A 14169-nucleotide genomic window follows, 5' to 3' on the forward strand; every position below is an offset into this window, starting at 1 on the left:
TCAGACACAAGCCGGCAAGCTGTTGTTTTGTCAGCTGTATTCCAGAAACAGAAGAAGTGTTTTAAAATGTTGCATAGTGCGTCTTTCAAAAGCTTATGAACAAGGTTAAACATTATGCAGAGTTTTCATGGTAATCTGATTAAATTGTCAGTAACATGATCTTACCGGGTCAAACATGCCCTCACGAATCCCCCTCCATTGCCTGAAAACAATATTGTTATAAATGTTGTCATATCAGGATGCGTGGCAGAATAGTTTTTATTTAATTATTTGCCTGATCGTGAAGTTATACTTGCTTTGTGTCAGTTGTTTTGGCAAAATTGCAATGTGACAACTTTTCTAGCACTGAATTTTTTTTCCGATTGATCAGTCTCTAATTTGATCCTATTTCCTTGAAGGTGTGATAGTACCAAAGAAAACAGAACATACTTCTCAGTTAGGTTTTGAAGGAAGTCCATAAGTGTCAGATGTTCCACAATGTTGAGCTTCCCCTCTTCTGTGGTTTCCATCACTGAGGTTGCTCTGCTCCTGGTACAATTGCTCTGCTCCTGGTAGAAATGTAATTATATTGCAAATAATCAAACTTAATATACAACAAATATCATACTGAAATAATTATTAACTGTTAAAGAGTGGAGGAGCATTGGCAACGTTGGGCCAATTAAACAACTGCAACACAACAGAGATGGTTGTGGTACGTCAACATTGCCAATGATAGCATCACTATAACATTTTATTGGATTAATGTTGTAATATGAAATGACAAGGTCAACTTACCATCTCATTGACAGCTTCAGAGGTCAGGTGGTCATCCATCACACAGACAGGCAGGTCTAGAGACTGGGACAAGGCTCTATGGTCATAACCAGGAGAGAATGGAAACATCAGAGCAGTCCCAATGGCAGAATCTAACCACTGTCTTCATGTCAAAGACTCACTCACTCATTTGCTTTGTCAAACCTACCCCTTAGAATGACTTCGATATTAACACTGAATATATTTTGTTATTAAGAGATCTCTCAATAATAATTCTCACAATAGCATATTGGTAGTAGTCAGTGACATATTAAAGCTAAGCAGGGCTGGGTGTAATTAAAACCCTGGATGGGGTTCGATCCCGGGCTGAGGTGCTGCCTATTGTTTTTTTCTGAAAGTGTATATAAATGTTGAAAATCTGACATGGTTTCAAAGGTACAAATTCAACCTATTTTATACAAGGTTTGGCTGTGCTGAATTTAGTTTACAATGATGACATCATACTGTGGTTGAAATTTCACCCTCAAAACAACAGTTAGGCCTATACCCCATTATATCCACTACGCCCCTCCCCTCCCCCCCACACACACACACTTTATATTTTACCAATATATATGCAGCCCACCAGCCCTAAAGCATGAACATGTTTTTTTGCTAGAAAATGTGGATTAAGAGAAGCAAAATGATCCTTTTCGCTAGTTTCATCTAAATAGAAGGGCAACATGACATTGACAAACCTTGTCATATCCGCTCTCACCGGGATTTAAAAACCCAGGCTTTCCTAAAATGTTTACCTCAGCCAGTTTAGAACCCAGGTGTGTCTACAAAACACATGTACTCCTCCATAAGGTTCATGGGTTCCCTATTGTTTTATCCCAGTACAAGAGGGGCAACTGGATTCAGGATTAAACACAAGCAGTCTTTAAGGTATATCTTATTACAGTTTAGGCCTACCTTATTATTTTCTTCCATCTGGCAAAATCATTTTAAGGAATGAAATCTGTTTTGTTGCTAGTATTATTAGTAACTGTAGGAAAATACAGCTGTAAAGTACAAGAATCGGCTACTTTCTGAAGGGCAGCCAAGCTCATAAGCAATTTAGAACCTACAGACAATTATGACAAAGTTGGAACGCATGATTGCGTCACAAACGCCTTGTGGTCACATGTTATTTTAGGGCGTGGCTCCGCATTCGTGACCGGTTCTCTTATTTCTATTTCCCGGTATCCGTTAGTGCTGGAATTTGAGATTAATACTTTTCTCATGCCGAAACCGGATTAAATAAATACCGGTAGTTAAATGACAAAAAATATGATATTCGCAATGTCATTAAACAACAACAACAAAAACTACAATTTCGAAACATGATTTTGTCATCAGTTCAGTACCATTTGTTTGATTTTGTGGACCCACGACTAGACTTTATCCATGTTAGCTAGTTGCTAGCGATGCTAGTCAGATTAGGCTGCTACGTGATAAACAGTTCGCGTTAGCGAATTAGCTACCTAGCTAGCCAGACTAACAAACTGTCAAATCCAATGGAAACCGATGCAACCCTGCTGCCAAATAAGGGCTAGCTCGATGACCCGTGGTAACAGTGAGGTCCCCATGAGTTTCAAGGCTTTAATAAGTGCTATCGTGCAGAAAGAGAATAAAATACTGGTTGATGAGCTAGCTAAATTAGCTAGCAAGACGGATATGACCGTTAACAGCGTGCATGCACAAATGCATGACGACACCTTGTATCTCAGTGAAGCAGGCATGCAGAACGAGATCGCCCCACCAAGCCAGATAGTAGAGGGGTACAACAACGCCGGGACACAGAGGCATAGCTCATACAATTATATTTTTAGTTCCAGTCAATGACAATACATGTTGAATAATAAATACCTGCGTCAAATATATGGCATCGCATGCTAGTGCAAAGATAGCTTGCATGAATTTTTTTTTTAAATCCGGTGACCACTAGATGTCCTCGTATATCCACATTTAGATCAAATATACTTGATTTTTCATCAGTACTGTGAATGACAAGCCCACTGAATCTAGTTTAATAATCTTTATACTCAGCAGGTAGAGAGACCTAGGTACTTCAAACCAGTGCTTAATTTGAGCAGGATCATGTCAGAACAGGATCCGGCACCTTTCCGTTCTGGACTGTTTTGTTCCGGAACCTATTTTACCGAATCCGGTACCTCTCGTGCCATGAAAAATCATTTTCACTTTTTTCTATGTAACAATTATAATAAAAGCGATCAAAGTTCATTCGAGTTGCCTCTTCGTCAATTATCCTGCCCCCTCATCTCTCCAGAGTTGCACTTCATCATTTGTTTCCTTATAGAATCATAGCTGCATGAAGGGTTCTGGAGGAATTTTCTAAAGTTACGGAATTACTGCTGTCTGTTCAGAAATAAATCAAATCATTCAGAATAGCCTAATACGTCATGAGAAGCCCAATAGTTTAGCTAGAGGACCAATAGCTTCTTATTTTTTTAAATAGCCTAGCTGCGGATTGTAGCCCAACAACAAAGAATAGCCTACAGTCGGGAACGCGAGGCAAATCTGTCAGTGAAAAAACAGCAGGCAGACAAAACAGGCCTTTTGCAATATTTCAAATACAATCGAGAGAAAACACAGGTTGAAAAGCAATGACTCTTGCTGAAAAGATAAGACTATGCTGTAGACTACCAAAATATTTGATCAACTCCCAAACATTGTTTTACAAAACAGAGAGAGAGAGAGAGAGGCTTTTGACACGAGCGCATCGACAATCTCCAGCGAGTGAGCTGCGCATCATTGGGTGAGTCAGTGAAACTGGAAAGCATTTTTAGGACTAATTTCCTCCTCATATTGTAGCCTACTATATGTTTCTCCACAAACCTAGGCCTATAGGCTATTGATGGATTCAAGACAAGGTCGTTTTTATTGATCTCAGATACTAAGTTTGTCAGTGTCAAAGTAGCCTGCCATTTCGATCATTTGTGCGGATTAAAAAAAAGATAATGCCAAAGTCTCCAGTCATGTAAAATTATGTAGAATTGCACGAAATGCGGTTTTAAAAAGGCCAACACTTTCCCGGACCCTAGGCTACTAAAAATGTTCCCCATGTGTGCACCTTCTATATGTGTGCACCCAAGTCCAAATGGGATTTGTAGCAATGGGACAAGACTGTAACTACCAATTGGATACCACTAAATTGAAAAAAAAAAAAAAGAAGTCACCTTGGGGGTTTGTGGTATATGGCCAATATACCTCCGCATTGCGTTGTGCCTAAGAACAGCCCTTGGCCGTGGTATATTGGCCATATACCACACCTCCTTGGGCCTATTTTCTTAATTGTACACAATTGGACACTTTTACAATTATTGTATGGTAAACATTGACATCTGTCTGGGTGGAACACCCTCCATAATGGGTGTCTGTGTGGGACACCCTCCATTACGGCTCCATCAGTGTTGAGCCCTCTCATTCTGATTGTATGGGACACTCAATTACGGCTCCTTGTGTTTCCAATCTTCTTCCTCTGGCAGGATTACTTCCACGTGCAACTGTCAGACGACAAGCAGGTGAGGCACTTCCTGGAGCTGAGCTATGCTGGTGCCATCCTTCGGGACAGCTGGGTCCTGACAGACGTTGGCATCACCCCTAGCAGTGCCATCTGCTGCCTGCTGAAGGTACCAGCCGAACACCTAGCTGTTTCTACCCGTGCTTGAAAATGCATATCAAAGTGAGCTGGCTATTGCTTGAAACAGCTTCATACTATCATTAACATAAAGTGTTTCAGATATAGTGTGGTGATATATAGTATGGTGATATAGTGTGGTAATATATAGTATGGTGATATATATAGTGTGGTGATATGGTTAAATAGTATGGTTATATAGTATGGTTATATGGTTATATAGTATCATTATATATATTATGGTGATATAGAGTGTGGTAATATATAGTATGGTGATATAGTATGGTTATATAGTATGATTATATAGTATGTTTATATGGGGCGGCAGGGTAGCGGTGGACTAGTAACCGGAAGGTTGCAAGTTCAAACCCCCGAGCTGACACAGTACAAATCTGTCGTTCTACCCCTGAACAGGCAGGGGTCCCATCATCAACTGTTCCTAGGCCGTCATTGAAAATAAGAATTTGTTCTTAACTGACTTGCCTAAAGGTAAAATAAAATAGTTGTACCAAATACTTATTTTCCACCATAATTTGCAAATAAATTCATTAAAAATCTAAAAATGTGATTTTTCTGGAATTTTTTTTCTCATTTTGTCTGTCATAGTTGAAGTGTACCTATGATGAAAATTACAGGCCTCTCTCATCTTTTTACGTGGGAGAACTTGCACAATTGGTGTCTGACTAAATACTTTTTTGCCCCACTGTATAGTGTGGTGGTATATAGTATGGTGATATATAGTATGTTGAGGTCACCCTGCTTGAGACTTAAAGTAATGTTGCCCTTGCTCAACCAAGACCATGGTTATGGTAGAGTGATTGGTTAGTAAGGACACTGCTTTATACCGAGACCATGGTTATGGTAGAGTGATTGGTTAGTAAGAACACTGCTTCGTGAGTGTGAAGTGTTGTTGTACAGAGGTCCCTGGGTACATGTCCAGAGCCGGACAGGGACAGAACTCACTCTGTTCCACAAAGTTCTGTGGAAGATTTGCTAACAGAGGAGAGTGGTTATGTATCTAAGTACAAATTTAACCATCAGAATAATGTTTATTTGTGTTCCTTACTCCTTACTTACACATCCCATCATTGACATAGTCAAAGCCAGACATTCTGTCTGTCTCTCCTTCTTGCTGGTTGACTAGAGTGGAAATCTATAGTATTGTATGGTTGACCTGGGATAGAGCTGAAATGTGGCCCGATGTAGTGTTGCCTTTGTACCAAACACCCTTACAGTCATAAACCTTTTCCCCATGTAATCGCCTCGACCTCAGTCTGGTGTTCGCTAACAGTATCTGAAGAGTCTGTATACCCAGTGGTGTATAGTACAGTAGAGCACAGCAGACAGAGTACAGCAGACTACAGTAGAGCACAGCAGAGTACAGCAGACAGAGTACAGCAGAGTACAGTAGAGTACAGTAGAGCACAGCAGGCCAGAGTACAGTAGAGTACAGAGAGAAGAGGCCCTTAGGGTACATAGAGTACATACATATTCATAATATTTCTGTTAACAATTTAATACTGCACCCATATTAGTCTGTTCAATTTAATTTTCACCCAGATTAGTGTTCAATTTAATTTTCACCCAGATTAGTGTTCAATTTAATCTGCACCCAGATTAGTGTTCAATGTGATAGAACAAAACTCAGTACAGCACATGAATTAGAAAATGTTGTTACAAGTTTGAGCCACGAGATGGTGGTAGATTATAAGTTTAAATAGCATGGACCTTTGATTTGTCTCTGGATAGAAATTGCCCTTGGGCACAGATCAGTTTACTCTCACCAAATCCTAACCTTTACCATTAGCAGTAAAAACACAAACCAGACCTAAGATCAGTGCAAAGGAGCCACTTCATCTTACCCCTGTAATTATATGACTCCTAACTTATATATACTGAGTGTACCAAACATTAGTAACACCTTCCTAATATTGAGTTGCACCCCGCCTTCTGCCATCAGAACAGCCTCAATTCGTTGGGGCATGGACTCTACAAGGTGTTTGAAAGCGTTCCCCAGGGATGCTGGCCCATGTTGACTCCAATGCTTCCAACAGTTGTGCCAAGTTGGCTGGATGTTCTTTGGGTGGTGGACCATTCATGATACACACAGGAAACTGTTGAGTGTGAAAAACCCCAGCAGCATTGCAGTTCTTGACACAAACCGGTGCACCTGGCACCTACTACCCCGTTCAAAGGCACTTAAATATTTTGTCTTGCCCATTCACCCTCTGAATGGCACACATACACAATCTATGCCTCAATTGTCTCAAGGCTTAAAAATCCTTCTTTAACCTGTCCGCTCCCCTTCATCTACACTGAAGTGGATTTAACAAGTGACATCATTAAGGGATCATAGCTTTCACCTGGATTCACCTGGTCAGTCTTTGTCATGGAAAGAACAGGTGTTCATAATGTTTTGTTTACTCGGTGTATAAACACAACATAGGTATTTATGTAAAACAAGTGAATTTACTGTATGTCCATGGTCTTATACTTCAGCGGGAGCCGGTGGTGCGTGTGTTCAGTGCCGTGACGGGGGAGACCCTCTCTCTTGGGCACTGTATTTCTCCTGAGTACGTCTGTGGCCAGGCTAATGACCCTGGTGTCCCAGCAGTGTGGGCTTCCCGTCAGCTCCTTCAGACTGAGCTCTCCCACCGGCCTGCAACTCTACGACTGCAACCGGCTGCACGACTACGCCATTGACCTGGGTATGGCCTTCCTTGTGCAGTAGATCAATGGTCCTCTGGCTCAACACCTTATGGATGTAACACAGAGACAAATGGACTGTATGGAACACATTCTTGGTTCATGGAAACCAGGAGGACAACCTGCATGTGTCTCTGTCTCTCAGGGGCTACTCTACGGTTAGACACCTGGGATGGGTGGGCGGAGTTCCTCAGAGGCTGCTTTCTGGGACACAGACTGACCGTCCAACGACACCTGTCTAGGGAGAGACCTGTGATGTCAGAATACACATCTACACACTGAACTGTATGATAGACTTACTATCAACAGTGATGGTACTGAACCTTTATATAGCTTACAATGATGGTACTGACCCTGTATATAGCTTACAATGATGGTACTGACCCTGTATATAGCTTACAATGATGGTACTGACCCTGTATATAGCTTACAATGATAGTACTGACCCTGTATATAGCTTACAATAATGGTACTGACCCTGTATGTAGCTTACAATAATGGTACTGACCCTGTATATAGCTTACAATGATAGTACTGACCCTGTATATAGCTTACAATGATAGTACTGACCCTGTATCTAGCTTACAATAATGGTACTGACCCTGTATGTAGCTTACAATAATGGTACTGACCCTGTATGTAGCTTACAATGACAGTACTGACACTGTATATAGCTTACAATGATGGTACTGACCCTGTATATAGCTTACAATGATAGTACTGACCCTGTATACTGACCCTGTATATAGCTTACAATAATGCTTACAATAATAGTACTGACCCAATGATAGTATGTAGCTTACTGTATATATGACCCTGTATAATGATAGTACTGACCCAATAATGTACTGACCCTGTATGTAGCTTACTGACCCTGTATATAGCTTACAATGATAGTACTGACCCTGTATATAGCTTACAATGATAGTACTGACCCTGTATATAGCTTACAATAATAGTACTGACCCTGTATCTAGCTTACAATGATAGTACTGACCCTGTATCTAGCTTACAATAATAGTACTGACCCTGTATATAGCTTACAATGATAGTACTGACCCTGTATATAGCTTACAATAATAGTACTGACCCTGTATCTAGCTTACAATGATAGTACTGACTGTATCTAGCTTACAATGATAGTACTGACCCTGTATATAGCTTACAATGATAGTACTGACCCTGTATATAGCTTACAATGATAGTACTGACCCTGTATATAGCTTACAATGATAGTACTGACCCTGTATATAGCTTACAATGATAGTACTGACCCTGTATATAGCTTACAATGATAGTACTACCCTGTATATAGCTTACAATGCTTACAATAATAGTACTGACCCTGTATATAGCTTACAATGATAGTACTGACCCTGTATATAGCTTACAATGATAGTACTGACCCTGTATATAGCTTACAATAATAGTACTGACCCTGTATATAGCTTATATTCTCGTGTTTTTTTCCTTCATACGTTTTTTCTCTTACCCTGATATTTAATACTGCATTGTGGGAAAGAGCTTGCAAGTAAGCATTTTACTGTACTGTTTTATAACCCACTGTATCTTGTGAACTTGACAAAAAAAACTTGAAACGTGTTATAAATACATTGATTCTGTATTATTCCAGGTTCCAGCTCCGGGTGGCACTCTACATCGCTGCTTCTCTGGGCCACCTGGACCTGGCCGGCTGGCTGCTGGAGAGGGGGGTGCGTGTCATTGAGCCGATGGGGGTTCACCCTTACCGTAAGTGGTGCCACCAGACGGCCCACCCCGACGTCGCCAAGTGTCCCGCTGTCGCCTACATCGAGCGCGGCCAGCTCACCATCCTCAAACTCTTTATTGCCAGCAGCGTTCTGACCCTTGCCTGTCGGGATCCCCAGGGTCGCGACCCCCTGAGGATCGCCCTTCAATACGGCCACAGGGAGTGTGTGAGACCTGGCCACCAGGCTGTGCTCTGTGGTGGTCCTCCCAGGTATGGCCCTGCCCATGCGGACATACCTCCAGATAAAGGGCTGGGTGAGGCTGGGGCAGAGGAGGGCAGCATCCAGGCACTGCATGGGCCTCAACAGGGCTCCGTTCAGGACCAGGGTGGGCGACACGGTCCTGGTGGACGGCTTCACCCTCCCCAAGATGTCCTCCAAGCCCAGGAGGAGTGAGGCCAAGGCGGGTATCAGGGTGATGTCCACAGCCTCTCGACGTTTGACCCCCATCAACTGCCCATCTCATGTATCGTGCCCGCTCCGCGCCCTGGCATCCCAGGATAAACCTCTTCAACTACCGAAGCTACACCCTGTGGCCACGAGGGATGAAAGAGAGAAGAAGAGGGGATGGGAAGGGATGTGAGGAGGATGAGAGTGGGGATCAGAACAGCAACCAATGGAGGAGCAGAGACCCGCTCCCGCCCATTTCCAGAGACACCAATCTCAGACCTGTGTTTGACTCGCCAAACTCCGCCCAGATACTCACCACCTCACTGGAGGCCTTTTCTCTCCACTGCGACCGCACACCCAGAGAAAACGCCATATACTGTTTGGCCTTGGCCAGGTTAGTCCAAGTTTAAATGACAGCTACGGTGAATATGAATATTTCTCTGGAGGTTTCTTATGAAAGGTGTGAATACTGTCAAAAGAAGCCTCCTATAATCAGTGGTGGTGGGGGGGGGGAACACATGTAAAAGCTGTTTACACACTTTTTATTTTATTTTGTTCAAGCATTTACCCACCTTTTGTGGAAGATGCATTGAAAGTAGAGGGAGCGTTACTTCTTTAATCCTGAACGGCAATCAGCATTTACCAGTCAATGTTTTTACCACTTCATCACTGCCTATGATATACCCTTATCCTCCCTGAATAGATTTCAGTACAAACAAATCATGAGCCAACCATCATGCTTAGAAGGTACATAGTCAAATCAAATCAACTCAAACTTTATTTGTCACATGCGCTGAATACAACAAGTGTAGATCTTTCCGTGAAATACTTTACTTACAAGCCCTTAACAAACCGTGCAGTTCAAGAAGAGTTAAGAGAATATTTACCTAATAAACTAAAGTAACAAATAATAAAACAGTTGAACTTGTCCAGTGGCCATTTGATTAATTGTTCAGCAGTCTTATGACTTGGGGTTAGAAGCTGTTATTGGTTTACCCTAACAAGTCCTGAAACAAATCATGAGCCAACTATCATGCTTAGAAGGTATATAGTGTCAGTCTTATTAGTTCACCCTAACAAGTTGTTTCAGTATGGGGAGAGGATAGGATGTAAGGGCGCTTCATTAATGTATTGAGGCCATTACATATACAGTATTTCACAATGCTAGGACACAGATTTGGTCTCCTAACCTTGTTCTGGTTGATTGACTCTCTAACAGTGCCTTCACACAGAGACCATGGTTGTAGCAGCTGAATGTAGCGCGGACTCTGGCCAGGAGGAGTGCTCAGCACATTGGGTAGACACCAGGATCCTGGTCATTAGGCAGATTAAACATACTGAAACAAGGAGGGACAACCTGGAATTGTCCAAAAAGGAACTCTTATTTAATTTTTTAAATATTTTTTTACAGTGAACAAGATGAGACTTTGGAACGGATGATGCCTGAAACAATGCGGACGACTTAGAATTCCGTTCCTTTGGATGAGGCTTATAGATATAGTCAGTACTGTGTTTGATTTGTGTGCAGAAAGTTTACAACGACAGGCAGTGGATTCTCAGTCATTCGTATTCTCAAGTAACAAAAAACGTATCATATTTCACTGGCTATTTGTAGTAGCCAAATGTGAATGGAATTATTATTATTCTAGAATCATTCAGTTGACTGAATGTGACTGTGGTTGTGCCTTATGTGATTGTAAGTGTTTGACATGGGTCTAATTGAGACTCCACCCCCACCCCCCCCCACACTTAACACTAGTTTTTATCCATAGAAATCCTCACTTGCTGATGAAGACCTATAGTGGTTGAAATCAATGTAAAATACAGTATGAACACTGCTGCCTTAAAACTATTTTATTAAGATGTGGATCATTATTGCTCATATGAGTCTGTGCAGGGTCAAAATAATACATACTGTATTCCACATAGAGTATTTGACAAACTCTTTATTTACGTTACAAAACTGACAACTACTGTAACGATGTGTTTGCACAGCATGTGTCATCATTCCCCTGCAGTGTGTGGATTTACACAGCAATATAGCAGACAGCTTAAATAGTTTATTTTTATTTAACCTTTATTTCACTAGACAAGTCAGTTAAGAACAAATTCTTATTTACAATGATGGCCAAACCCGGACGACGCTGGGCCAATTATGCGGCATCCTATGGGACTCCCAATCACTTGGGAGTGGGAAGGATACCAAATCCAATATCACACACTTCTTCCTTAGTATTCTGAGAACTGTCAGATAGCTGTGAGAGCTATGAGTGGATCGTGGACCCATGCATAAATGATAACTTTGCTGTAACTCAGTGGGGCAAGTAGAACGTCCGGGTTAGTGTATGTGCATTATCTTGTCAGTTGATTGTCTTTGTCTCAAAGCCTTTCCATTTCTGGGGTATTGAAGAAGCTTCTGATCTCAACCTTCTTGACAGGTAAGAAACACTTGGTTAGTGTATGTGTCTTATCCAATGGGTTGTCAGGTGAACGTTGAAGATGCTTCTTGGAGGTGATCTAATGATGTCATTTGAATCGCTGTCATTGAGTTGCTCACTGGACAAGACAATTATTCACTGAAAATTAAATCTGTCTTTCATTTCACTTATGTTGATACTTGATTGGCTATTTGCTGTCTTTTGAAAATACAAAAATAAATATAACTGTTTTATGAAGCACTTGTAGACATTCATTGTTTTCAAAATCATATTTTCAGCAAAACAGATACATACGTTTACAATATGACATCAAATACAAATAAAATAAGTGATATGTAAATGATTGGCAAAAGGCTCCAACCACCCAAGTCATAGACTGTTCACTCTGCTACCACACGGCAAGCGATACGAGAGCACCAAGTCTGGGACAAAAGGCTCCTTAACAGCTTCTACCCCCAAGTCATTAGACTGCTGAACAGCTTCTACCCTCAAGCCATTAGACTGCTGAACAGCTTCTACCCCCAAGTCATAAGACTGCTGAACAGCTTCTACCCCCAAGTCATAAGACTGCTGAACAGCTCCTACCCCCAAGTCATTAGACTGCTGAACAGCATAAGACTGCTGAACAGCTTCTACCCCCAAGTCATAAGACTGCTGAACAGCTCCTACCCCCAAGTCATTAGACTGCTGAACAGCTTCAACCCCAAGCCATAAGACTGATGAACGTTAATTAAATGGCCACCTGCACTATTTGCATTGACCCCCTTTGTTATTGATGTATTTTTCTAATTGTTTTCCACTGACTCTCTTGAATTGGCTCGATGCACACTCACTACACTCTACCCACACATTCACTGTGACACTGACCGACTTTCACACTAGCTGCTGCTACTGTGTTTATTATCTATCCTGATTGCCTAGTCACTTTTACCCTTACCTACATGTACATACTGTATTACCTCAACTACCTCGCACCCATGCACATTGACTCGGTACTGGTACTCCTTGTATATAGCCTTGTTATTGTTATTGTGTTACTATTTAGAAAATATTTTCTTACTTTTTAACTCTGCATTGTTGGGAATGGGCTCGTAATAAAGCATCTCACAGTTGTTTTCGGCGTATGTGACCAATACGATTAGATTCTCATCTGAACAAATGAATGCTCTCGTTGTTTATAATGAGGAATTTAATTAAATAATTTGGTTTTCCTTGAAGATTTGAATGTGCTGAGAAAGCCTTTCGTGATGGATCTAGACAATCTGGTGAAAAGGGAGGGTTTGCGACTCTTCTCTTCAAGTGGGAAGGACGATGCGATATCATAAATTCCCTCTGGAGAAAAGGAGCCATGAGATGTTGTCATCGTCTCTGCAACGAAAGACCATCCAGCATGCCATCAATTTACATTTTTACTCATTTATCAGACACTCTTATCCAGAGAGACTTACAAGGAGCAATTAGGATTAAGTGCCTTGCTCAAGAGTACATTGACAGATTTTGACTCGTGAACTCAGGGATTCTGAACCAGCAACCTATCGGTTACTGGCCCAACCTCTTAACCCACTAGGCTACCACCCAGCCCACAGTACAGTATGTCATAGGTAACAACTCAGAGGAGTACAATGTCTTTCCAAATGAATTAGTGGAATGGTAAAGGGATAATGTCTCAGTCTTGACTGAGCAGCAGCCTAAACAGCAGCAGGGCTTACCTGTAAAGTACACAGTAGGGGAAATGTTCTGAGGCTGGTACTCCAGAGACTCTTGAGGACAGAGGTTCTTACTAACTTTCTTGGAACCCTGGTTGGTGGGAAAAGGCACATTAAAACAAACTGAAAAATGTTCGATATCTTAAAGTACAGCATATCAATTGCAAAGAAGCAGTGCAATGCCATGACACAAAGAATCATATATCTCATAAAAGGTCAACAGCAGTGTTATTCATGAAAGATGTATGTGTACTATACCTTTGTATTGAAGGTGAGGACCTGCTCTCCAGTACTGCTGATGGTATCCCTTTCCAAATCAAACACGCCTTCTACAATGTCACTGGTGGCCACGCTGGTAGCGGACTCAAAATAACATTTAGCAGTGGCTTTGGTGATCATTTGAAGAATGACCATGCAAGTAGAAGTCTTTGGATCGTTCTGGACTGAAACATCAAAGTTTATGTTTTCATACTCATCTGACCACTGTCTCAGGAAGCACTTCACTGTCTCTTCAGCAAATATCTGGAGAAGCTGAGAGGAGAGCTCCTTGGATATGGCACATTGTTCCTTTCCCCATTTCAGCCTTGAAAGAATGGAGTCTGAAGCACTTTTGGCTGCTTCCAATGTTAAGACCTGTGGAGTGCTGTGGCTGTCCTGAAGGGCTATCACTTTATCCACCAATTCATGGCTGAAAATGTGGATGGTCCAAGTGGAAATGATTTTTC

The 14169-nt window shown here is 41.6% G+C and overlaps 1 pseudogene; it reads left to right on the forward strand.

The window, feature by feature from the left end:
- The first annotated feature begins 2481 nt into the window (after positions 1 to 2481).
- LOC139401806 (protein ANKUB1-like) lies at positions 2482 to 10766 on the forward strand (annotated as a pseudogene).
- The last annotated feature ends 3403 nt before the right edge of the window (positions 10767 to 14169 follow it).

Source organism: Oncorhynchus clarkii, unplaced genomic scaffold (genome assembly GCF_045791955.1).
Source record: "Oncorhynchus clarkii lewisi isolate Uvic-CL-2024 unplaced genomic scaffold, UVic_Ocla_1.0 unplaced_contig_3415_pilon_pilon, whole genome shotgun sequence".
Taxonomy (NCBI): domain Eukaryota; kingdom Metazoa; phylum Chordata; class Actinopteri; order Salmoniformes; family Salmonidae; genus Oncorhynchus; species Oncorhynchus clarkii.